Genomic DNA, 26,657 nt, shown 5'->3' with positions numbered 1-26,657 from the left:
GGTTGTGGAATCAGTCGAGAATTGTGGTGCGTGAAGTTATCCACTGGTTCAGTAGCCTGATGGTTGTAGAGTAATAACTGTTCCTGAAGCTGGTGGTGTGAGACTTAAAGCTCCTGTGTCTCCTGCCTGATGGCAACAGACAGACAGCCTGAATGCTACATTCTCCAGCAATATCTAGTGGGGGGAAAGAGGGGGAGGTGTAATATCACAGGTGGGTGTGAGTGAGGGACGAATCACTAAGGGGAGGAAGAGTGGTTGAGAGACAGATCAGTACGGTAGTGTGGGGGGGATATTAGATTGGCCAAGGCAGATCATTGTGATAGGAGTTCAGTGGGGACAGCAGGAAATGGATCACTCCTTTGGAAGGGAAGCTGGGAGGCACGAGAGACATACCTGGAGTGTTGCAAGGTGAAAGCCAAATCACTCTGGGAGAGGGCATGAGGAGAGATTGAGTCGCATGGAATTCTGTTCTCTGGTAATCGGAGGTACGAGAGGCAGCAACGCTGTTTCCACTGGTAGGTGAGACTAAAACTAAGGGACATGGCCTCAAGATTCAGGGGAGTAGGTTTAGGGCGGAGATGAGGAGAAGTTACCAGAGAGTGATGAATCTGTGGAATTCTCTGCCGAAGGAAGCAGTAGAGGCTACACAATTAAATATTTTTAAGGCACGGTTAAATAGTTCCTTTTTTGCATAGCAGGAGCAGTAAGAGTAATAGAGAAAAGGCAGGGAGGTGGAGTTGACCCTGTGGCCAGATCACCCATGATCGTACTGAATGGTGGAGCAGTCTTGATGAGCTAGATGGCCGACTCCAGCTCCTAGTTCTTGTGTATCGAGGCAAACGGGAATTTGGATACACAGGTACATAGCGACAGAGGCAGGCAGTGCTTTGTATATAGAGGCATGGCCACCTGGAAAGTTATCTGGAGATACAGAGGTATAGATAAGTTGGACACAGTCTTTTCACCCCAGCAGAGGGACCTGAGAACAAAAACAGGCAAATGCGGAGGGAGGAAACCATCAACGTTTCGGGTCGAAGTAGTGTATTAGGATACAGGATCTTAAGAACTCTTAACAATTTCTTTCACACCCCCTCCCCCCAACCTCCATAGATGCTGCTAAACCCACTGAGTTCTCCCAGTAGATAGAGTCATAGAAAACTACAGCTCAGAAACAGGCCCTTTGGCCCATCTAGTCCATGCCAACTATTAATCTGCCTAGTCCCATCAATTTGCAGCCAGACCATAGCCTTCTGTACCCCTCCTATCAATGTACTTAACCAAATTTATTTTAACTGTTGAAATAAAGCCCGCATCTACCACTTCTGCTGGTGGCTCATTCCACATTCTCACCATCCTCTGAATGAAGAGGATCCCTCTCAAACGCCCTTAAATATTTCACCTTTCACCCTTTAACCTATGACCTCTAGTGACACCGTTCCTGTAGGTAGGTGACCAGAACTGCACACAATACTCCAAATTAGGCCTCACCAAAGTCTTATACAACTCCCAGAGGACCACAATCATGTCATTGGCTTTGGGGGCTTGCATGCCTCAATAACCCAGAGAGCTATGTTGGCTGGAGTCAGTGATTTATGCTTTGGCTCTTGATGGGGGTCACCAATACCAAAAAGGTCAAAGGGTAGAGGCCAGACTAGACTGAGAGAGGTCCACCAATCCTCCAGTTTCAGGGGTTCAGCTCAGGGCTAACAACCCAGATTGGTCAAAAAAATAGTTACTGAAACAGCAATGAAGAGTCCTTCTAAATGTGTGTGTGATGCTATGGGCATACAAAGATGGAGGATCTTCACTGCTGTCCTAAATGCCAGTGGCATAACAGGCAGTAACTACCTAATGTCTTATCAACTTCAACATAACATCTCAACTCCTGTACCCAATATTTTGATTTATGGAAGTCAATATGCCGAAAGCTTTCTTTCTGACGCTATCTACCTGTGATGCTTCTTTCAAGGAATGATGGATCTGTATTCCCAGTTCCCTGTTCTACTGCATTCCTCAGTGCCCTACCCTGGTTTGTCCTCCCAAAGTACAATACCTCACACTTGTCTGCTTTAAGTTCTGTCTGCCATTTTTCCAGATCCCATCCAAGCTTTGATAGCCTTCCTTTTTGCCCACTCTGCCCCCCAATCTTGGTGTCATCTGCAAATATGCTGATCCAGTTTCCTACATTATCATCGAGCTGACAAACAAGAGACCTAGTACTGATCCTTGCGGCACTCTAGTCGCAGGCCTCCAGTCAGAGGCAACTATCTACTACTACTCTCTGGCATCTCCCATCGTCTAATCCAAAGTACTACCTCATCCTGAATGCCAAGTGACTGAACCTACTTCACAATCTCCCATTGAACTGAACCTACAATCTCCCATTGTCAAATGCCTTGCTAAAGTCCATGTTGACAACATCCACTGCCTTGTCTTCATCGACTTTCCTGGAAACTTCCTTAAAAAATTCTGTACGATTGGTTACCGCACACAGAGTCACGTTGACAATCCCTAATCAGTCCCGGTCTGTCCAAATACTTACAAATCCAGTCCCTTAGAATACCTTCCAATAACTTTCCCACTACTGCTGTTAGGCTCACTGGCCTATAATTATCCAGCTTATTCTTAGAGCCTTTCTTAGAACATTAGCTATCATCCAATTATCCGGCACCTCACCTGTTGCTAAGGGCATTTTAAATATCTGTTAGAGACCCTACAGTTTCTGAACTAGCCTCCTACAAAGTCTAAGAGAACACCTTGTGAGCCCTGAGTGTCGACCCACCCTAATTTGCCTCAAGACAGCAGAAACCTCCTCCTCTGTAATTGTATATGGTCCATGACCTCCCTGTTGTTTTGCCTCACTTCTACAGACTCTGTGCCTATCTCCCAACTAAACAGATGCAAAATATCCATTTAAAATCTCCCCCATCTCTTTTGGCTCCATACGTAGATGACCACTGTGAACTACAAGAGGACTAATTTTGTCCTTTCATTTTCGATATAGAATAGATTTCAGTGAGATTCCCCCTCCCCCACTTTCATGATTCAAATCTCCAGTGAGTAAAGGCCCAAAATCATTCAATGGTTCGCATACATTAATCCCTTCATTCCCAGAATTATTCTCATGAACCCCCTCTAATGCACATCTTTTCTTAGATAAGAGGCCCAAGCTGCTCACTTCCAGCTCCATGCATAGATGGCCATGCTAATCTTCCAGAGGGCCACTTTTGTCCCTTGCTATCCTTTCTACAGAAGCTCTTACAATTTTCCTTCACCTTCCCTTCTAGAGACTTCCTGATTCCCTTCTTAAATGTTCTCCTGTATTTCTTGTACTCAAGTACTTCATTTATTCCCTACTGCCTCTATCTGTTCTGCATCTGTAGGATTTTGTGAGTAAAACATATGAAAGCCACTTTATGTGTTTAACAAAAGCCACAGTCCTTCCAATACGAACAAAACCACTATGGAAAAGGATCTTGGCAGTTGTGGGGATGACTTACAGCGGATTGAGAAGCTTGAGCAAATAGAATTTAAGAAAGAGGATGTGCTGGAGCTTTTGGAAAACATCAAGTTTGATAAGTCACTGGGACCTGACGAGATGTACCCCAGGTTACTGTGGGAAGTGAGGGAGGAGATTGCTGAACCTCTGGCAATGATCCTTGCATTATCAATGGGGATAGGGGAGGTACTGGAGGATTGGAGGGTTGCAGATGTTGTTCCCTTATTCAAGAAGGGGTGTAGAGATAGCCTAGGAAATTATAGGCCAGTGAGTCTTACTTCAGTGGTTGATAAGCTGATGGAAATGATCCTGAGAGGCAGGATTTATGAAGATTTGGGAAGACATAACGTGATCAGGAATAGTCAGCATGACTTTATCAAAGGCAGGTCATGGCTTAAGAGCCTGATTGAATTTTTTGAGCATGTGCTTAAACACATTGATGAAGGTAGAGCAGTAGACGTAGTGTATATGGATTTCAGCAAGGCATTTGATAAGGTACCCTATGCAAGGCTTATTGAGAAAGTAAGGAGGCATGGGATCTAAGGGGTCATGGCTTTGTGGATCCAGAACCGGCTTGTCCACGGAAGGCAAAGAGTGGTTGTAGACAGGTCATTTTCTGCATGAAGGTCGATGACCAGTGGTGTCCCTCAGGGATCTGTTCTGGGACCCCTCCTCGTTGTGATTTTATAAATTACCTGGATGAGAAAGTGGAGGGATGGGTGAGTAAATTTGCTGATAATGCAAAGATTGGGGGTGTTGGGGATAGTGTGGAGGGCTGGATGGCAGATGGAGTTCAACCCAGATAAGTGTGAGGTGGTTCATTTTGGTAGGTCAAATATGAAGGCAGAATATAGTATAATGGTAAGACTCTTGGCAGTGTGGAGGATTGGAGGGATCTTGGGGTCCGAGTCCATAGGACACTCAAAGCTGCTGCACAGGTTGACACTATGGTTAAGAAGGTGTATGGTGCAATAGCCTTCATCAACTGTGGGATTGAGTTCAAGAGCCAAGAGGTAATGTTACAGCTATATAAGACCCTGGTCAGACCCCACTTGGTGTACTGTGCTCAGTTCTGGTCACCTCACCACAGGAAGGATGTGGAAACTATGGAAAGGGTTCAGAGGAGATTTACAAGGAATGTTGCCTGGATTGGGGAGCATGCCTTACAAGAATAGGTTGAGTGAACTTGGCCTTTTCTCCTTGGAGCGACGGAGGATGAGAGGGGACCTGACAGCGATGTATAAGATGATGAGAGGCATTGATTGTGTGGATAGTCAGAGGCTTTTTCCCTGGGCTGAAATGGCTATCACGAGAGGGCACAGTTTTAAGGTGCTTGGAAGCAGATGCAGAGGAGATGACAAGAGTAAGTTTTTTTTTAAAATGCAGAGAGTGATGAGTCTGTGGAATGGGCTGCTGGCAATGGTGGTGGAAGTGGATACGATAGGGTCTTTTAAGAGACTCCTGGATAGGTAAATGGAGCTTAGAAAAATAGATGGCTATGGGTAACCCTAGGTAATTTCCAAAATAAGTACACGTTTGGCACAGCATTATGGGCTGAAGGGCCTGTATTGTGCTGTAGTTTTTCTGTTTCTAAAAGCAGTCACCTTACACCATAAGATATAGGAGCAGAATTAGGCCTTCTGGCCCACCGAGTCTGCTCTGCCATTTCATCATGGCTGATCCAATTTTCCTCTCAGCTCCAATCTCCTGCCTTCCCCCCCCCCCCACCCCGTATCCCTTCATGCCTTGACCAATCAAGAATCCATCAACCTCTGCATTAAATATACATAAAGACTTGTTCTCCACAGCTGCCTGTGGCAACAGATTCACCACCTTCTGCCTAAAGAAATTACTCCTTATCTCTGTTCTAAAAGGACGCCCCTCTGTTCTGAGGCTGTGTACTCTGGACTTAGACTCACCCACCATTGGAAACATCTATCAAGGCCTTTCACCATTCAATTGATTTCGGTGTGATCACTCCTTATTCTTCTGAATTTTAGTGAGTACAAGCCCAGAGCCAACAAATGCTCTTCATATGACAAGCCATTCAATGCTGCAACTATTTTCATGAACCTCCGTTGAATCCTCTCCAGTTTCAGCACATTCTTTCACTTTCCCAAGAACTTTCTCTCTAGAAATGGTAACTTCACCCACTTCATGACCCCTGGAACTTCTATCATACTGCTTGTGCCTTCCACAGAGAAGACTGATGCAAAATACTTATTCAGTTCATCTGCCATTTCCTGTCCCTTAGTACTACCTCTCCAGCAGTCCAATATGCACTCTCACCTCTCTTTTACACTTTATGTGACTGAAGAAACTTTTGGTATCTTCTTTAACATTATTGGCTCGCTTGTGTTTATTTTCCATCCTTACCTTCTCAATGAATTTTTTAGTTGCCTTCTGTGGTTTTTAAAAGCTTTCCAATCCTCTAACATCCCACTTATTTTTGCTCTATTATATGCCCTCTCTTTGATGTTAATGTTGGCTTCGACTTCTTGTTAGCCATGGTTGTGTCATCTTTCCTTTAGAAACTTCTTTCTCTTTGGTATGTATATATCCTGCGCCTTCCAAATTGCTTCTAGAAATTCCAGCCATTGCTGCTCTGCCCTTATCCCTGCCGGTGTTCTTTTCCAATCAATTCTGGCCAACTCATCTCTCATGCTTTCATAATTCACTCCACTGTATTACTGACATATCTGACTTTAGCTTCTCAAATTTTAGATTGAATTATCATTTTCTCCGAAGGGTTAAGCTCCGTAAGGCTGTCCCCAAGAGATCCTGTCTCTTAAAGAGAACACAACTCAATGACTGTGTTCATGAATGTTGTAGAACAGATTCTATTATGAACAATATATGTCAACTGTCATCCATTACCCTACACGGGCTCCCCTCCACCCCAGCCCAGAATTCACCAAAACCAGCATTGAGAGTCTGTCCGGAGCTTGTAGAAGCCCCGCAGCTTAGGCCCTACGTGCTTTGGTTGGAGTAACAGCAGGTGACTCTGGCTCATCCAGGGGTGTGCTGACACGTACTTGGTCATGTTGTGATGCAGGTGTACGGTAGTGGGACCATCCCAGTCTTGCTGGGCCAGTTTAAGGTGATCTATATTTACCCTTTATATCTACAATAAAAGTCTTTTTGCTCTGTTCCAAAACCCAGAATGGGCCATCGTCAGGAGGTGTAAGGGTGTGTTGATGTGCATCATGGTGGACAAAAACAAACAGGGCAGAAGGTAGGTCATCTGGAACCCCAGAGTGCAGCATGCCACGATGGGACGTAGGAATAAGTGAGTTTATTGAGGGCAGAACGTTTCTGAGGCACTGACCAGGCGGTTGTGGCATCAAGAATAAGATCACCCAGCACCCGTGGCGTCTGCCCATACACCATCTCAGCTGTGGATCATTGGAAGTCCTCTTTTGGAGCTGCTCTGAGCCCCAGCAGAACCCAGAGGAGACCATCATGCCAACACTCGTCTGTCAGGGAGGCCCTCCGAGCAACCTTTAAGGAATGGTGGAACTGCTCACACAGGCCAATGGACTGCAAGTCATATACTGTATTGTGTTGCCGAGGTTCTGGGCCATTGGAGCCCAGAGGTCTGACATGAATTAGGAATTGTGGTCAGAAGAAATATCAGCTGGGTTGCCAACCCAGATATTGGTGAACACCTGAGCCACATCCACAGCCATTGTCGACGCTAGAGAGGCGACTTTTTTTGAATTATTATTAAATACAGTCGTGAACATTAGCCAGATCAGAAATGCTGATCAAGTCAACTAGTTCCCAAAGAGAACTCTGATAGGCCAATCAAATGGTTCACTGCTGCTCAGCGATAGAACACAAAAAAGCATATGTACAATTAAGAAACATTAAAAAATAGAAATACTGGAGTCACGATGATCATGATGAAGTCTGCTGGAGAGAGACCTTTATACACAGGCTGTCTTCTATAATTTAGAGAGATTGAAGTATAAGGTTGCAGGGTGACAAAACGTGACAGGAGCACTTGGAACTAAAAACTAATCCCTCCCAGGAGAAAACAGCACCTGATCTTTCCACACTGTTCTCCAGCAGTTTAAGGACTAAGTCCAGCCAGAACATAACTCACAAGTGCTCTTGAAAGTCTGGTTTTAACCCTACCTGCCAACGACCAAGCATTGCCATCCTGGTCCCCTTCATGATAGCTTATGAAGAAGCATGTGACTTCCCTCCCAGAGATGAGAGGTGTTTGTGCACTCGACTCTTGAAGGCTTGGACCCCATCGTCGCAACCACAGCATCTGGAAGGCTGTTCCAAATTCTGATAGCACAGTGAAGGAAGCTTCTGTCCAGTGTGTAGGTTCTCACATCAGGCATAGAAACAGCATGAGCAGGCATAGACAAACTTGATCGCGTGCTGCGCCGTCTCATAAGATGAAGGCAGCATGGCACGAAGGTCTGCAGGGCTGTGGCTGGTGTGCAATTTGTATAGCACAGTAGCTGCTGCAACTTGTCTGTGGTGTAAGCTACTGATGGCTAGCTTCTCACGAGCTGTGGCTTCATCTACACCTATAATCCTGAGAGCCTGCTCATATGGTCCACCAGGCTATGGAGATGTTTGAAATCTCCAGATGGTGGCGTGTGGGAAGAACCAACCAGATCCATATTGGCATGGTCAAACCATCGCTCAGGGAGCTCAAAAGGTGCCGAGGGTCCTGAAAGTGACGATTTCACCCACTGACAAACAACACAGTCCACTCTAGTTTTCCACATCCTTCCCAAGGCCATGACACACAAACTTTAAAGCAACACACACACACACAGACACACACACACACACACACACAAAACGCTAGAGGAACTCAGCAGGCCAGGCACGATCTCTGAATTACTCCCACTCCACCCCCCCCCCCACAAATGCTGCCTGACCTGCTGAGTTCCTCCAGCATTTTGTGTGCATTGCTCCAGATTTCCAGCATCTGCAGACTTTCTTTCGTTTGAAACTTGAAAGCAACCAGTTTCTATGAATCCTTCCTGTCCGGATGCAAGAGCCCCGTGAATTAAGTTAAAAACAATATGCCTCTGGTTTGCAGGGACTATGGGGCAGGAGCAACTGGTTAACACATCGCACAGGAGAGAAACTCTTGCGTCTCCAAGCTTGACGTCAGCCAACTGCAGAGCCGTGACTGCTGTCCTGTGAGCCTGGCGCTTTGGGTCGGCTGCTCGGTCGGTTACCATACCAGCAGTCGACCCCGACGTGTACGGCATCGACAGCAGGCTGGAGAGGCAATCAGCCACAGAATTATTTTCCCCTTCGACGTGCTGAATGTCAGTCATGAGTTCCATAATGTAGGCCATATGGTGCTGCTGCCGTGCAGACCAAGGGTCTGTCGCTTTGGACATCGCAGACACGAGTGGTTAACGAGCGATGTGAAATACCAACTCCCCAGTGAAAAACTGAAAATGGTGGACAGCCAGATAGAAACAGAGAAGCTTGCGGTCAAACGTGATAATGTACTTCCTCGGGGGGCGGGGGGTGAAGCTGCAGCTGCCTGCTGAGGAAGGCAAAAGGCTGCCAGATGCTTCCAAGCAAATGTTCGTGCACATCACCCACAGCATAGTCCTAGGCGCCAGAGTGATGGCTGCGGGTCCAGTAGGAAGCAAGTGCTCCAGTCGGGTCGTATTCAAAGTTCGTTTGGTGTAGTAAAACGCGCTGTTATGTCTGCTGACGATTCAAGCGTGCGATTAGGGGCACTGCCTTTAAGGGCACGATCAAGGGGAGCACAAGTTCACCAGATCACGGAATGAAATGGTGATGGAAATTCACCATACTCAAACCTTGCGGTGTTTTGGTAGGGCGCGGCAGAGGAAAGTCCAAAATAGCGCCAATTTTTGACCGCAGGGGTGTTGCAACTCGTAAGGAGATGCAGTAGCCGAGAAAGGCAATGGTAGACAACCCGAACTGGCATTTAGCTGGGTTAATAATCAGCCCATGTTGGCTTAAGCGCTTGAAAGTGTGCGGAGATGTGATATGTGATTGCTTTTAGCTGCCCTGACAAGTATGTCACTCAGGTAAACAAAAAGAAAATCTTAAGATTCTTTTTTGAAAATAGAGTCAATTAGTTGCTGGAAAGTCCTGTACTGCAAACGCTAGGCCAAAAGGGGTTTTCAAAGCAGTTTCTGGAACGTCCTCTTGCACTAATGCAGCTGATAATATAGCAGCCGACTAAGACCACTTTAGAAAAAAGTATCTCCCCTGCTAAACGTGCCGAAATGTCTTGAACACGTGGGACGGGTGACGATCGGGGTGGTGGCTTCGTTAAGGGGGTGGTAACCGCCACATGGGCTGAGAGACCATGTGGAGGGCTGAAGCCCAAGTGCTATTTGACCTGCATACAATGCCAAGCAATTCCATGTTAGCAAGCTCAGCCTTCGTGCTGGCCAGATTTTCCGAGTCCGGTCTACGTGCAGGGGCGTGGACCAGGGAGCCAGTTGTGGAAAATGTGGGCTTAATGAGGTTCAGGAATTTACCCAGCAGGCAGGCGGGGCATACAGCAGACAGTGTCATCGTTGGGTACAGAGTAACAACTCAAAGTCCGTTTGCATGCACAAGCCGGCAGTTCTGCCTAGCGAAGGTCTACATCGTTGCCAAGACAAAGTCCTCCTGTACTGTGGAATGTGGCCCGTAGTGTCCCATAATCCGGATCCTGCTGCCGCTGGCGACCTCCAGCGAGGGGCAGTCGCTCTTTGCCTCATAATCAATGGCAGCACCCTCACGTGTCACACAGGAAGCATTACCCTGATGGAGTGTCAGTAATGTATAACAGACGACAACTTGATCCCACGGTGTTCACAGACCTCTGACGTCCCGTTGCGCTGGCACTATGGAGACTGCATTGAGTTCGGCACTTGGCGTTCGCGCCGAAGAGTCCACGGTTAAAAACACAAGACCGGTTCGGAGCCGCATTCTTGAGCAAGATGGACGCTCTGCTGACTGGGCTTATCAAGGCCCGGCCGACCTACTGTCTTTCACAGGCCATGTGAGCGAGGGCTACGCGAACTTGATTAGGCATTTGTTGCATAAAGAGTTCTTTAGAAATCAAGCAGAGACAGCGCGTGGTCCATTCGCTCTGAATGCCTGGTATTACCCGGCGCGGACAGGGAGAGCCACAGATCGGCGAGCTCCAACTCCGACAGTCCAAAAGTCCGAACTAGCTGAGATTGCTGAGTCACATATTTATCACGTACGACGAACGGGTCTTCTAGTAGACTCACTCTGGCTGCAGTGGAACCTCTTGGCTATGTTACGGCGTGATGGTATTTGGTATTGTCCACGGTGATTTCTCGCACCGCGAACTGGGCTTCCATCCGTGTAAACCACGCGGTAGCGTGCTGCTCCCAAAACCCCGGCCCCGTGAAAGCGACTTGCGTTGGTCGACATGTCGTTCAGTAACTCCGGAATCATCCGAGAGCGTCGGGGCACTAGTGTAGGCTTTTGTGAATAAAATGTGAGGTTCACTAAAGCCGCAGTCCTGTTCTTCCAATACAAACAAAGCAGTCGCCTTTCCTACACCGACGTCATTACATCAGACCCTGTTTCAAAGTGAACAATGTATGTCACCTGTCACCCATCACATTACCCTACACAATACCCAAACCTGTTATCCCTGCCTTTATTCTGACAGAAACATACAAAGCGACAGCCAAAATGCTGGAGGAACTCAGCAGTCCAGGCAGAATCTATCGGAAAAAGAAAACAGACGACGTATTGGGCCGAGACTCATCAGAAACATACAAACTCCATACGCTCAAAATTTCACTTTCTCACTTACCAAGTACACCTGTGCCAGAAAAACAGCCTGTCCCAATCCACACATGCCAGTTCCTTTCTGGTACCATTAAAACTGGTCTTTCTCCAGTTTGGAATCGCAACCAGAGGACCAGACCTATCCTTCTCCATGATTATCTTCAAACTAACGGCATTGTGATTATTAGGTTCAAAGTGTTCCCCAATGGCTGTCACCTGCCGTGCCTCCTTCCCTAATGGAGATCTAGTATTGCACTCTCTCTAGTTGGGACCTCGGTATTGATTAAGGAAATTTTCCTGAACACATTTGACAAACTTCATTTCATCTCTGAGAGCTCCAGTCAATAGGTGCAAAGTTAAAATCGCCTATCACAAGCTTAATGTTTCTTGTGATCTCGCTACAAATTTGTCCTTCTAAATCCCGCTCGCTATTGGGTGGTCAATAATAGAATCCCATTAACGTGGTCATGTCTCTTTCTATTCCTCAGTTTCACCCATATAACCTAAGTAAACGAGTTCTCCAACCAGACCTATCTGAGCACTGCCGGGACGTTTTCCTTGATTAGTTAAGTCACCCCTCCCGGTCTATCCCGTCTGAAACAACGGAACCCTGGAACACTGAAAACTAAGATGGTTTGTTACTCCAGATTCCAGTGTATGCCGTTTCCTGTAACTCTGCAGTCAAATAGACCATCTTGGACTGTGCTTATCCGTGTCTCTCATAATTTTATAACCTTCTAGTTGGTCTCCCCCTCCGCCTCCCCAGAGAAAGCAACCCAGGTTTATCCAACCGCTCCCTTTAGCACATGCCCTTTAATCCAAGCGACATGCAGATTAAATACTCCGGCACCCGCTCCAAGGCACCCGCTCCAAGGCCCCCACATACTTTCTGTATTGGGGCGACCAGAACGATCCGAAATGCTCCAACACAAGAGATTCTGCAGCTGCTGGAAATATAAAGCAACACACACAAAATGAGGCAAATCAGGCAGCATTTCTGAAGGGTCTCTGCGCCAGAACATCGACTGTCCATTTCCCTCCATCCGATCTGCTGAGCTCCTCCATCGGTTTATAAAACCACAAGACCATAAAACATTGGAGCAGATCTGGGCCATTCGGCCCACTGGGTCTGCTCCTCTGTTCAATCATGGCTGATTTATTATCCCCTCAATCCCATTCTCGCCATGACCTTCAACAACCTTATCAACCTCCGCTTTAAATCGCCAGAAGATTTGCGAGCGTTACGTTGCTCCGATTGCTTTGCGCGTCAGATTAAAAGAATTAGCCAAATTTGTAGTTTTAGCCATGGATATCCTGCAAAGTTCACAGTAACTTTATTATTAAAGTACACATATTTTACCATATACAACCTTAAGATTCATTTTCTTGTAGAAAACTTAAATACAATAAAATTTACGAAAAAGACCTGTTCAAAAGATGATAAATTGTGCAAATAAAAAAAAACGGAGAACAAGAGTTGTAAGGAGTTCTTGAAAGTGAGTCTGCAGGTCGCAGAAGCAGTTCAGGGTGGTGGTGATTGAAGTTATCCACGCTGGTTCAAGGACTTGCTGGTCGAGGGAAATAACTGTTCCTGAAGCTGGTGGTGTGAGGCCTAAGGCCGCTGTATCTCCTCCCCGATGGTAGTAGCAAGAAGAGAGCCAGACCTGAATGATGGGGACTTTCCAGCAGCGAGCGGCTATTATTTGGGATTGGAGTCCTTTCACTCTCGCTTCCCACGTCCCCACCTCCCGGCAACTGAGGAGAATTCCGGGCACCATATGCAGAGAGCACACAACTGTACAGCACGGGACCAGGCCCTTCGGCCCTATTGAAAACAAATGTTAGATCCGCCCCTCCAAGTAGGGTCTTGCTCTGAACTCCCTTCCTGCCAAGTGCTGCCGGCTCGCTGAGAGCCACTAGTCCTGACTCAAGCCCCGGGCCGCCCTGAGACAACAACAGCGATTTAGAGGGACAGGTGAAAAAAAAACAAAAATAGCAGTTTAATTCTAAAGTCAGGTTTTGCGAGAGGAAATAGTTCTGTAACCCGAGCCCGTCTACCAAACGATATCCAGAGTGCATGGATGCTAAGATTGTTTTTTAAGATAAACTCAGTGATTCTTCCCTTCCGCCATCAGATTTCGGAACAGTCCACAAACCCATGAACTCTGCCGTAGACATTCCAAGCCCGGCTGCAACCTCATCTTTGGGAGAGGAGGGATCTTCAAAGAGGGGCTACAGCTGGGGACAGCTTGTAGGACTAGCCTAGGACGGGGGACTCTGTCGACGGCCTATTAGTATGAACCCATGAACACTACCTCACTATTTATATTTATTGTTACTTACAGTTTTTTGTTTCAGTGCTTTGCACTGCACCGCTGCCAGAAGAGAACAAATTTCATATTAGACGGTGATAATAAACCTGATTCTGATTCAGACTCACACATTGTCCCGGGACAGTGGGGAGTGGCAAGGCGGGTGTTCTACTGAAGCGTCCTGATCAATGCTCTCGGCATGTCTATTTACTCTCCTCCACTGATGCTGACTGACTTGCCGAAACCCTCGAGCATCTTTTGAGTGTTGCTCTCCGGCACTAACATATTTCCCAAGCCCAGAAATCAGCAACTCGTCCCCGCTGCGTCCATCCCTCAGTAGTCCAAACCTCGGAGGGAAGAACTCTTCCTCACCCAGGCCAGAATCGACCGTGGCTCGCCCTCCGCGTTGGAGAGGCAAGTTTGGGAGTGCTGCGGTGCTGCACGGGAAACGTGATGGTGGGGCCAGTACAACCAGGGACTCAAGAGACGGCAGGTACTGGAAATCCAGAGATGCTGTCTGACCTGCGGAGTCCCCCACAACATGAGGGAAGAACTCAACACGTCAGACAGCACCTATGGAGGAGGGGAATAAACAGCCGAGGTTTCCGGCCGAGACCCTTTTTTATAGGACTGGAAAGGAAGGGCATAGAAACCAGAATAATCCAATCGAGGCACTGGCCCTTCATCAAGATGTCCGGGACATTCGGGGTCATTGGTCCCTCTTGGCGAATGGACAGGCTCCTAATCATTAATAGCATCTCACCGTGCGTAGAGCTGAAGCCTTCTTCCTCCTCTTCTCGGGACGTCCCAAGATTGGCACTGGATCCTCTGGTGCAGATGAAACCTTTGACTCAAGAGAGCTGCGCACCCCACCTGAGCCGGGTTTGCTTCTGAAACAGCTCACCCGCTGCTGCGGCTTTAAATCCGTCGTCCTGGTGGGAAGCGAACACAGCGCTCTATCATCATTCAACTATTTAACAGAGGAAGCCCCGTCGGTCTGTAAGTGGTTTGGATAAGTGCGCCTGACATCATCACCACTTCAACAGAGCCGCTGTACAAACAACATTCAGAGCTGTTGGTAAAGTAAATTAGCGACGGAGGAGTTGTCATCTGGGAGAATTCCAAGTTTCCATGAAGTCGGGTTTATAGAACAGAAATCATAGATTATAGTACAGTGGTACAGTATCGGACATCCGGCTCACGATGTTGTACACGACGCTGGAAGAATTCAGCAAGTCAGGCAGCATCCGTGAGAAAAGATTAGCCAGCGTTTCGGGCCGAGACCCTGATGAATGTTTTATGACCTGCGAAAACATTTCTGGCTATCCACTCTATCTATATCTGTTATCATCTTACACAACTCTGCCAAGTCTTCAGTTGGGTCATTTGCACTGAGGTCTTGCTTTTGTACATCTTAGTTTAACACTGTATGGTCAGATTTTATGTATAAATTATATATCATTTCTGTTATGTGCATTGTAAGACCATAAGATATAGGAGCAGAACTGGTCCATTTAGCCTATTGAGTCTGCTCCACCATTTCATCATGGCTGCTCTATTTCCCTCTCAGCCTCAATCATCTGTCTTCTCCTGCATCCCTCCACACCCTGACTGATCAATCTCTGTCTTTAGTATACCCAGTGACTTGGCCTCTAGCAACTAATTCCACAGATTTATCACTTTCTGTCTAAAGGAACTGCTCCTCAGCTCCATGCTCTGAGGTTCTGTCGGGATTCCTCCACTGTCGGGAATAGCCTCCCCAGATCCACTCTTTGAGGTCTTTTAACATCTGATAGGTTTCCATGAGATTGCTCATTCTTCTTAATTCCAGTGAGTAGAGAGTCATCAAATGCTTCTCATATGATAAGCCTTACAAGACGAAATCATTTTTGTAAATCTCTTGAATGTTCTCCAATGTCAACACATCATTTCTTAGATAAGGGGCCCAAAACTGCTCACAAATACTCCAAATGAGGCCTCAGCAGTGCCTTATAAAGCCTCAACATTACATCCTTGCTTTTCTATTCTAGTCCTCTTGAAATGAATGCTAACATTGCATCTGCCTTCCTCACCACCAATTCAACCTGCAAATTAACCTTTAGGGAATCCTGTACAAGGACTCCCAGGTCCCTTTACACCTCAGATTTTTGCATTGTCTCTCCATTTAGAAAATAGTCACCCTTTTCATCTCTACTACCAAATTGCATGGCCTAAACATCCCAACACTGTATTTCATCTGCCACTGCTTTGCCTATACTCTTAATCTTTCAATGTCCTTCTGTAGCCTCTCTGCTTCCTTAACACTATCTGCCCCTCTACCTCTCTTTGTATCATCAACAAACTTGGCCACAGAGCCATCAATTTCGTCATCCAAATCATTGATATATAATGTGAAAATAACTGGTCCTAGCACAGACCCCTGTGGGGCACCACTAGTCCCAGGCAGCCAACCAGAAAAGGCCTTTTTTATTCCCATTCCTTGCCTCCTGCTCTGTCAATGCTCTATCTATGCTAGTATCTTGCCTGTAATAGCACGGGCTCTTGTTAAGCAGCCTCATGTGTGGCACCTTGTCAAAGGCCTTCTGAAAATCCAAATATACAACATCCACTGATTCTCCTTTGTCTATAGTGCTTGTTATTTCTTCAAAAAATCCAACAGATCTGTCAAGCAAGATTTTTGCTTAAGTAAACTAACTTAGGCCTATGTTATCATGTGCTTCCAAGTACTCTGAAACCATATCCTTAACAATCGACTTCAACATCTTCCCAGCCAATGACCTATAATCTCCTTTCTTCTGCCTTTCCCTCTTGAAGTATGGAGTGACATTTGCAAATTTCCAGTCCTCTGGAACCATGCAGAATCTATTGATTCCTAAAGGATCATTATGAATGCCTCCATGAAATCTTCAGCCAACTCTTTCAGAACCCTGGGGTGTAAATCATCTGGTTCAGGTGACTTTCAGTTTCTCCATAGTAATTGTAACTTCACTCACTTCTGCCCCCTAACACTCTCAAACTTCCAGCATACTGCTAATGTCCTCCAGAGTGAAGACTGATGCAAAATACTTATTCAGTTTCTCCACCATTTTCTTGTCCTCCATTACTACCTCTCCAGCATCATTTTCCAGCGGTCCAATGTCTATTCTCACCTCCCTTTGACACTTTATGTATCTGAAGAAACTTTTGGTATCCTTTGCAGCTTAATGTGAAAAAGACTAAGGAGCTGGTGGTGGACCTGAGGAGGGCTAAGGCACAGGTGACCCCTGTTTCCATCCAAGGGGTTAGTGTGGACATGATGGATGATTACAAATACCCAGGGATATGAATTGACAATAAACTGGACTGGTCAAAGAACACTGAGGCTCTCTACAAGAAGGGTCAGAGCCGTCTTTATTTCCTGAGGAGACTGAGGTCTGTTAACATCTGCCGGACGATGCTAAGGATGTTCTACTAGGCTGTGGTGGCCAGTGTTATCATGTTTGCTGTTGTGTGCTGGGGCAGCAGGCTGAGGATAGCAGACACCAACAGAATCAACAAACTCATTCGTAAGGCCAGTGATGTTGTGGGGGTGGAACTGGACTCTCTGATGGTGGTGTCTGAAAAGAGGATGCTGTCCAAGTTGCATGCCATCTTGGACAATGACTCCCATCCACTCCATAACGTACTGGTTAGGCACAGGAGTACATTCAGCCAGAGACTCATTCCACCGAGATGTAACACTGAGCATCATAGGAAGTCATTCCTGCCTGTGGCCATCAAACTTTACAACTCCTCCCTCGGAGTGTCAGACACCCTGAGCCAATGGGCTGGTCCTGGACTTATTTCCACATGGCATGATCAACATTATTATTTAATTATTTATTGTTTATATTGCTATATTTCTACACTATTCTTGGTTGGTGCAACTGTAACGAAACCCAGTTTCCCTTGGGATCAATAAAATATGTCTGTCTGTCTGTTTGTTTAATATCATTGGCTAGCTTACCTCTGTATTCCATCTTTTCCTACTTTATGACTTATTAGTTGTTTTCTGTTGGTTCTTAAAAGCTGTGCAATCCTCTTAATTCCCACTGTTTTGTACTCTACTTTAAGCCCCCTCTTTGGCTGTTATGTTGGCTTTGACTTATCTTGTCAGCCACAGTTGTGCCATCCAGCCTTTAGAATACTCCTCCTTCTTTGGGATGTATCTATCCTAAGACTTTTGAATTGTTCTCAGAAATTTCAGCTATTACTGTTTTGCTATCATCCTTTCTAGTGTTCCCTTCTAATTAATTTTGGCCAATTTCTTTCTCATGTCTCTGCAATTCCCTTTACTCCACTGTATTAGTGATACATCTGACGTTAGCTCCTCTTTCTCAAATTGCAGGGTGGATTCTATCATATTATGATCACTCTTCCCCTTACCTTAAACTCTCCAATTAATTCTAGTTGATTACACAACTCCCAATCCAAAATAGCTGATTCCCTAGTGGGCTCAACCACAAGCGGCTCAAAAAATCCATCTCCTAGGCATTCTACAAGTCCCCCCTCTTAGGATCCAGCACCAACCTGATTTTCCCAATGTTCCTGCAAATTAAATTCCCCATGAATATCATAACATTGCCCTTTTGACATACATTTTCTACTTTCCATTGTGATTTGTAGACCACATATTTGCTTCTGCTTGGAGGTATGTATATCACTCTCATCAGGGTCTTTTTACCCTTGTCCCACAATGACTCTATACCTTCTGATCCTAAATAATCTCTTTCTAATGAATTTAATTTCATTTTTTTACCAATACAGCCACCCTACCCACTCTGCCTACCTGCCTGACTTTTCAACACAATGTAAATTCTTAGGCATTAAGCTCCCAGCTCTATCTTCTTTCAACCACGATTCAGTGATGCTCACAATGTCATGCATAGATAAGAAATCTACAGCACATTACAGGCCCTTCAGCCCACAATGTTGTGCTGACCATGTAACCTACTCTAGAAACTGCCTAGATTTATCCTACCATATAGCTCTTTATTTTTCTAAGCTCCACGTACCTACCTATTAAAAGTCCCTGTTGGATCTGCCTCCACCACCACCGCTGGCAGTACATTCCACGCACCCACCATTCTCTGTGTGAAAAACCCTGACATTTCCTCTGTACCTATGTAAAGGGGGTTTCTTCTTTTTTCTTTGTTACTGTGTATGTAATCAAAAGGGCTTCTTTGTTTTGTTAACTAGCAGGAATGCTAATTTACTGATAACGAGAATAGTATTCCTTTGTAAACCAAATGGGGATTAATGTTCTTTCTTCTGAGTCTGTAAGCTTTTGTTGACGGGTTTTTGGGCAGATCGGCGCGAGGGGGTGAGAGAGAGAGAGGACGCAATGCTGTAAGCTGGGCGAGGAGCGGAGCCCAAGCGGGGGTCCGAGGCCAGGAGGTACTCTGAGGAGGGGGGATGAAGCTAGATGTGCTTGGTTGGCCACTCGGAGGGTCCTGAGCTGCGTGTCAAGGAGTTCGGAGGGGATCGAATGGTGGCCAGAAGACTTCAGTAATTGAGCTCCAACGGTTGTGCACGAAGTGGTTTGGACTTTGATAAGTTTGCGCCTTTTCTTTATTGTTTCTCTTCATATATACTGTATCGTTATTAATCACTTAGTTATAGTAACCTTTATAAATTGTACTCATTTAATCGCTTATGGTGTACTGTCTGGTTTTGGGCGAGGCGGGGACATCACACAGCATCCACACCAGCTGATTACCCAGTTTGGCGGGGCCGAAGGCTGCTCCCCCTAGACGAGAACGAGCTGAGCAAGCCTGAGGTGACCCAGGGGGTTACACCTACTTCCAAGCACCTTAAAACTATGCCCCCTTGTGTTAGTCATTTTGGCCCTGGGAAAATCCTCTGGCTATCCACACGATCAATGCCTCTCATCATCTTATATTTCTCTATCAGGTCTCCTCTCATCCTCCGTCACTCCAAGGAGAAAAGGTCAAGTTCACTCAACCTATTCTCATAAGGCATGCTCACCAATCCAGGCAACAACCTTGTAAATATCCTCTGCATCCTTTCTATGGTTTCCACGTCCTTCCTGTAATAAGTGACCAAAACTGAACATAGTAGTCTAAGTGGGATCTGACCCAGGTCTTATATAGCTGTAACATTACCTCAAGGACCTTGAACTCTATCCCATGGTTGATGAATGCCAACACACCATACACCTTCTTAACAACACTGTCAACCTGCACAGCAGCTTTGAGTGTCCTATGGACTCACACCTCAAGATCTCTCTGATTCTCCACACTGCCAAGAGTCTTACCATTAATACTATATTTTGTCTTCAAATTTGACCTACCAAATGAACCACTTCACACTTACCTGGGTTGAACTCCATTTGCCACTTCTGCATCCCATCCTTGTCCCGCTGTAACCTCTGTCAACCCTCCAGACTAGCCACAACACCCCTTAACTTTTGTGTCATCAGCAAACTTACTAACCCACCCTTCCACTTCTTCATCCAGGTCATCCATTTACAAAAATCACAAAGAGGGGTCCCAGAACAGATCCCTGCGAAACACCACTGGTCACTGACCTTCATGCCAATCCGTAACTGTGCTACAGGTTCAATTACCTTATTCTATATACTGCATGCATTCAAATATAATACCTTCAGTCCTGTATTCATCACCCTCTTTGACTTTTTCCCCCTTTTACATTGCAACAACTTCTTCTTCATCATCTGACTTTTAATGGTGGTTGGCAGTCCAACTTAAAGGTGCATTACCACCACCAACTGGACTGGAGTGTGGTGTAGAGGTTTGGGAAGCAAAATCCCTACTAGTTCTTTATCAAATAAAAACAAAATTACTTCAAAAAGCCCCGTAGAATGTAAATAATGAAAGACAGAATTGTGACTGTAATTAAATTAAATTGTGTACAGTTCTGGTCATTGAATTATAGGAAAGATGTCAACAAAATAGAGAGAGTACAGAGGAGATTTACTAGAATGTTACCTGGGTTTCAGCACCTAAGTTACAGAGAAAGGTTGAACAAATTAGGTCTTTATTCTTTGGAGCATAGAAGGTTGAGGGAGGACTTGATAGAGGTATTTAAAATTATGAGGGGGATAGATAGAGTTGTCGTGGATAGGCTTTTTCCATTGTGAGTAGGAGAGATTCAAACAAGAGGACATGAGTTGAGAGTTAAGGGGCAAAAGTTTAGGGATAACACGAGGGGGAACTTCTTTACTCAGAGAGTGGTAGCTGTGTGGAACGAGCTTCCAGTAGAAGTGGTAGAGGCAGGTTCGATTTTGACATAACTTGGCAAAGTTTTTAAATGAAATCTGTCAACCCCTAAAGACAGTAGTGCAGCCTGCATTTGTTTTCTTTCAAACTTAAATGCTTCACATTGTAAAAGAATGTGTTCAACTGTTTCATAATGATGATAAAGCCTGTTCACCCCAGAGTAATGTTTTCCAAGAGACAAGGAATAATTAAGTACAGTACATCCAATTCTAACTCGAGGCAATATAATTCCTTCCCTTCTTGTTTTACCTCCTTCTTCCTTCAATCCAACAGTTCTATGTATTTTGTAAAGATGTCTCCCCTTATGCCCATTATCCCACAAGTCTTGCCAAAATCCCCTCATTTGCAACTCACCCCACAGAATGCAACTTTTCCCTATCATAGGCCTGTCCTTGCTAGTGGAACACTGCTTCCATTTTCCATTCCCCTGCCAAATTAGTTTAAACCCTCCCAAAAAGCTCTAGCAAATCTGCCCACAAGGATATTGGTCTCCCTTGAGTTCATCCCGTTTGTATAGGTCATACCTTCCCTAGAAAAGATCCCAATGATTCAGAAATCTGAACCCCTGCCCCCTGCACCATTTCCTCAGCAAGACATTCATCCACCAAATCATCCTATTCTTAGCCTCACTAGTAATCCAGAGATTACTACTCTGGAGGTCCTGATTTTCAGCTTTCTACTTAGTTCCCTAAGATCTCTCTTTAGGGCCTCCTCACCTTGTCTACCTATGTCATTAATGACAATATGTACCAAGATTTCTGGCTGCTCGCCCTCTCCCCTTAAAATGTTGTGAACCGGATCTGAGACATCCGTGACCCTGGCACCTGGGAGGCAACATTCCATCCCAGTGTCTCTATCACGTCCACAGAATCTCATTGCTATTCTTCCAGCTGAGGAATCTCCTATCACTACTGCAGTCCTCGTCACCTCTCTTCTGTTCTGAGCTACAGCACCAGACTCAATGCCAGAGACCTGATTACTGTGGCTCCCACCAGTAGGTCTTCCCCCTCAACAGTATCCAAAGTTGTATACTTATTATTGAGGGGCACTCTATACTGGCAGCCCATTTCCCTTCCTTCTCCTGACAGTCACCCACTTACTAGCCAACTGCAACCGAGGGGGGACTACCTCCCTATAGCTCCTATCAATCATCTCCTCAGTCTGAAGGTCATATGAGCTGAAGGTCATTGAGCTCCATTCTCTGAGGACTTGGTCTAGATGTGGTTATCTGGGTGGCTGGAGGTCTCCCAGATTTTTCACATCTCACACATTGAACAAACCACAGCCTCTGTATCCATTCTCACTGCACTAATGGTGCTCAAACAGATAAGGAATGAAGAGTAAAGAAGAAGAAATTTACCAGATACTTAACTCATCCAAGCCTGATTTCACCTAAGCATGATGAGCCAAAGCCACCCCATCACTAGCCCACTCACAGAATGGCTGCTCATTTTTATTCGCCTTTTCTAATGAATCTCATTCATTGATTGAGCACAGTCCAACTCCAAAAACTGCCGCAAACTGCCGCCTTTTTTCATCTTCAACCAGGGACCTAGGTGAAATTGTTGCCTTTTCTCATGCTCTCGTAAACTGATTGGGCACAGTCAAATTCCCTTGTCTTTACTTACATGCCTGTGATGCTGCGAGAATTGACTTCATTGTATCGCACTTTGTTTGATGATGTAAGGTACAATGAAAAAAGATGCTTACAGTGGTATCCCAGGCACGTAGGTTTATAGCAAATTAAAGATGAAAGATTTGCTTTATTTGTCACACGTACATTGAAACATACAGTGAAATGTATCATTAGCGTCAATGATCAACACAATCCAAGGAAGTGGTGGGGGCAGCCCACAAGTGTCACCATGCTTCTGGCACCAGCACAGCATGCCCATGACTCACTAACCCTGACCCAGAAGACCATAAGGCATACATTTATGCCCCATCAAGTCTGATAACGGCTGATTTATTATTTATTACCCTTCTCAACCCCATTCTCCTGCCTTCTCCTCATACCTTTTGACACCCTGACTAATCAAGTACCAAACAATTTCTGCTTTAAATAAACCCAATGACTTGGCTTCCTCAGCTGAATGTGGCAATGAATTCCATAGATCCACCACCCTCAGGCAAAAGAAATTCCTCCTCATCTCTGTTCTAAAGGGATATCCTTCTATTCTGAAGCTGTTGCCTCTGGTTCTTGAATCACCTTCTACAGGAAGCATCTTCTCCCCATCCATTCATCCATTCTAGGTTTCAATGAGATCCCCTCTTATTCTTCTAAACTCCAGCAAGTACAGGCCCAGAGCCATCAATCAGACCCTTCATTTCTGGTAACAACAGAGACCTTTGGGATCTGGGAGGAATTTGGAGACTCACAAGGAGAATGTGTAAACTGCTTACAGATAACAGTGAGAACTGAACACCACTCTTCCGATCGCTGGCGCTCACAGGACATAGAACAGTACAGCACAGGACCAGGCCTTTTGGCCCATAAAGTCTGTGCCAAGCATGAGACGAAATTAAACTAAATCTCCTGTCTTAACACGATCCATATCCCCCAACTCACATGTCATACAGATTCTTAAACAGCTCTATCATATCTGTTTCTACCACCACCCCTGGCAGACTGTTCCAGGCATCCACCACTCTCCATATAAAATAACTTGCCCCGCACATCTTTTTTAAACTTTTCTCCTTCTCAACCTTAAATGCATGACCTCTAGTATTTGACATTTCGACTCCGGGGAAGTGGTTCTGGCTGACTACACTATCTATACTCTCATGATTTTATATACTTCTCTCAGGTCTCCCATCACCGAGAAAACAACCCACGTCTGTCCAACGTCCCCTTACGGCTCGTGTCCTCTAATGCAGGCAGCATTCTGGTGAACCTTCTTCAAAGCCTGCACAACAGCTTCTTCTCAGCCACCATCAGATTTCTGGACAGATAATGAACCCATTAACACTACCTCCTAATTTGGCTCTTTTTTTTTGTATTTCTGTAATATATATATATATCTTATTGTCATTTATTAGTATATTTTATGTATTACACTATACTGATGCTGCAAGGCAACACATTTCACAGTATGCATCAGTGATAATAAACCAGATTCTGAGTTTGACATCTTTCCTGGAATTGGGCAACCAGAATTGCACACAATATTCCAAGTGCATCCTAATCATTTTTGCATCACTTACAGAACATAAATTATACAAGACAGCAAAGATAAACAATATGCAAAATAAGACAGTAGTGCCAAACAGCCACATACACATGGTAGTGCAAGAGGTGGACTGTAGCGTTTTACTGCCGATGTAAGGCTAGGATTGTGCAGGTCAGTTCAAGAACCTAATACCTTGCTCTCCTAGCTGGCATTTTGGCTGTTGAGAGGGTGGCAGATGACCTCCCCCCACTTGTCCTCCCACTGCTGCATGACTGGTGTCTATTGGCAAATCCCAAGTAGGGATCTCAAACAGTGTCAGGGAGCCAGGACCTACAGTGGTGTGGTTGGGAGCAGGCGCCAACATGTTTCCAGCATCAATGAACAAGGATCAACTTTATTCACCATTTTCATTTACATCTTTAGGAATTTGCTGTGGTGTGTAGGTCAGGGCGTGACATGCAACAAAAACACAACAATGTTCAACAATTATACATAATAGAGGTTAAAGTCTGCATATAGAATAAAATTTGCAAAAGTACATAAATACCAACATGTATTTACAATTTAAAGAGCATTATAAAAAAGAGGTTTAAAATGCTTACAGGGCAGTGCAGTGACAGTGATAGAGGAGGGTGTAGGGGCTAACTAGAATGATTCATCAGATTAACTTCTTGGGGAAAGAAACTTTTAAGATGGAGTGAAATTTTTGTTTTAATAACAAAAATGGAAAAGGCAGTTTGCAGGGTAGGTGGCACTTGCAGATTTTTCCTGCCCTCTTCTTTGCCCTGGACATATACACATCCTGTACTGTTAGTAGACTGCAGCCAGTCTACTATCCAGAAAATAGTGGGAAATAGCAGCCAGAAAAATGACCTCTTCTGCTGAGCTGGCAGTTCGCTGTATATTGTGAGAGGATGCTGCATTAAACCAGACACTAATGGCTGATGTGAAGATGGTAATGTAGTGTACTTAAGGTCCTAGTACCAAGTCATAGAGATGTACAGCACAAAACGCTAACCATCTCAGCTAGCTCTATTTGCCCAGGTGTGGCCCATATCCCTCTCAACCTTTGATGCTTTGTTCAAAGATTCAAAGGTTCATTTATTATTAAAGTATACAACTCTGAAATTCTTCTTCTCTGGGCAGCCATGAAACCAAGAAAGGCAGCATGATCATCAACATCCAAATCCCTCCTCCCGCACAAAAAAAAACGAGAAATGGAACAGGCACATCAATCCTCAAAACTTACCTCCCGCACAAAAAAATGAACAAAATGGATCAGGCACATTGACCCCCAAATCCTTCCTATCACACAAATAAACAAGAAAGATCAACATAGAACACAAAAAAAAACTATAAGACTGATAAAAGTCTATAGTTCAGGTCCACATCCAAAACGTAGAAAACCTGGGTAACACTCTCTGGCAGGCATTCCTCTCTCCATCAGCAGAATGATCAAAAGGCAGGCAGCCAGAACTCACCCTCCACACTAGCCTCGATGCTTCAGTAACCCTCATCACTTTAATCAGTGCACAATGGAAGCTTTAATCAGTAAAATGGAGTTGAACATCAGCTTGCAGCCTGCCTGCCATGAGGTCTGCACACACTGCCTCTGTCTTGGAGACTGCAGTGTGCTGAAGCACCCAAACATTCTCCAAACCTCCACACTCACCTCAATGTTTCAGTCTCCCTCATCAATTTAATCAGCGAACAATGGAAGAGGTAATTGGCAAAACGGAGTTGAACAACAGCTCGGGCTGCATCCCACAGCTTGCCCACACTTGCCACCTCTGTATCCCATAATTCTCTTGGAGTCTGCAGAGTGCCAGAATATCCAAACAATCTCCAAATAGCAAATCATAGGCTCCAACAGTTTCAGAATCACACCCAAGACGGAAAACAAGCATAACAGACATAAAAGAAGTGAAATATATGGTTTCATGATATTTCCAGAAGATGTCAATCAAAGGAGCCTAGTACATAGGCACCATCTTGAATGGAAGTGCCAGTATTGGTGTTGATTTATTTTTGCCACAAGTACTGTAGCAAGAGACAGTACAAGATTTGTCTTGCATATTCTTTTTACAGATTAAATCATTACACAGTGCATTGGGCTAAATTGATCAGAGTAAAGGTTGGCACAACATCATGGGCTGAGTGGCCTGTACTGTGCTATTCTATATTTATGTGTCTGTCTAAAAGCTTCTCCAATGTCAGTATCAGTGGGATGGGAACCAGTATGATAGAACAGTATGATGAGCCAACAGGTTTACAAGTAGATGATGGGTGTAATATGAACGTAAGGAACGACCAGCCAATGATTGGGTACAAATGCAGAGAGAGCGAAGAGTTAAACTGTACCACAGAGGCAAAGCTCAAAAGGGTGAAGAATGCAGGACTGAAGGTGCTGTATTTAATGTGTGAAGCATTCAGAATAAGGTGGACGAACCTGTGGTGTAGTTAGAGATTGGTCAGTTTGGCGTTGTGGGCATCACTGAGTCATGACTGAAAGAAGGCCATTGGTGGGAGCTTAACATCAAAGGATAAAAGTTGTATCGAAAGGACAGGCAGGAGGGCATAGGCGGTGATGTGGCTCTGTTGGTAAGAGATG

At 45.2% G+C, this 26,657-nt stretch overlaps 1 protein-coding gene across 2 annotated transcripts in view; it reads right to left on the bottom strand.

Annotated features, from left to right (window-relative positions):
- LOC132388510 (B2 bradykinin receptor-like) overlaps positions 1-26,657 on the bottom strand; it is a 114,919-nt gene that overhangs the window by 1,388 nt on the left and 86,874 nt on the right. Inside the window, exon 1 of one of the 2 annotated variants that reach the window (XM_059960887.1) lies at positions 14,360-17,535. The exons of the other annotated variant lie outside the window; for it this stretch is intronic. The gene's annotated coding sequence lies outside the window, so the exon portion shown is untranslated. Of the gene's footprint in view, positions 1-14,359; positions 17,536-26,657 lie in introns of those variants that run through there. 2 annotated transcript variants of the gene reach the window in all.

Source organism: Hypanus sabinus, chromosome 2 (genome assembly GCF_030144855.1).
Source record: "Hypanus sabinus isolate sHypSab1 chromosome 2, sHypSab1.hap1, whole genome shotgun sequence".
Taxonomy (NCBI): Eukaryota; Metazoa; Chordata; class Chondrichthyes; order Myliobatiformes; family Dasyatidae; genus Hypanus; species Hypanus sabinus.
This window is presented reverse-complemented; position numbering and strand designations above follow the sequence as displayed.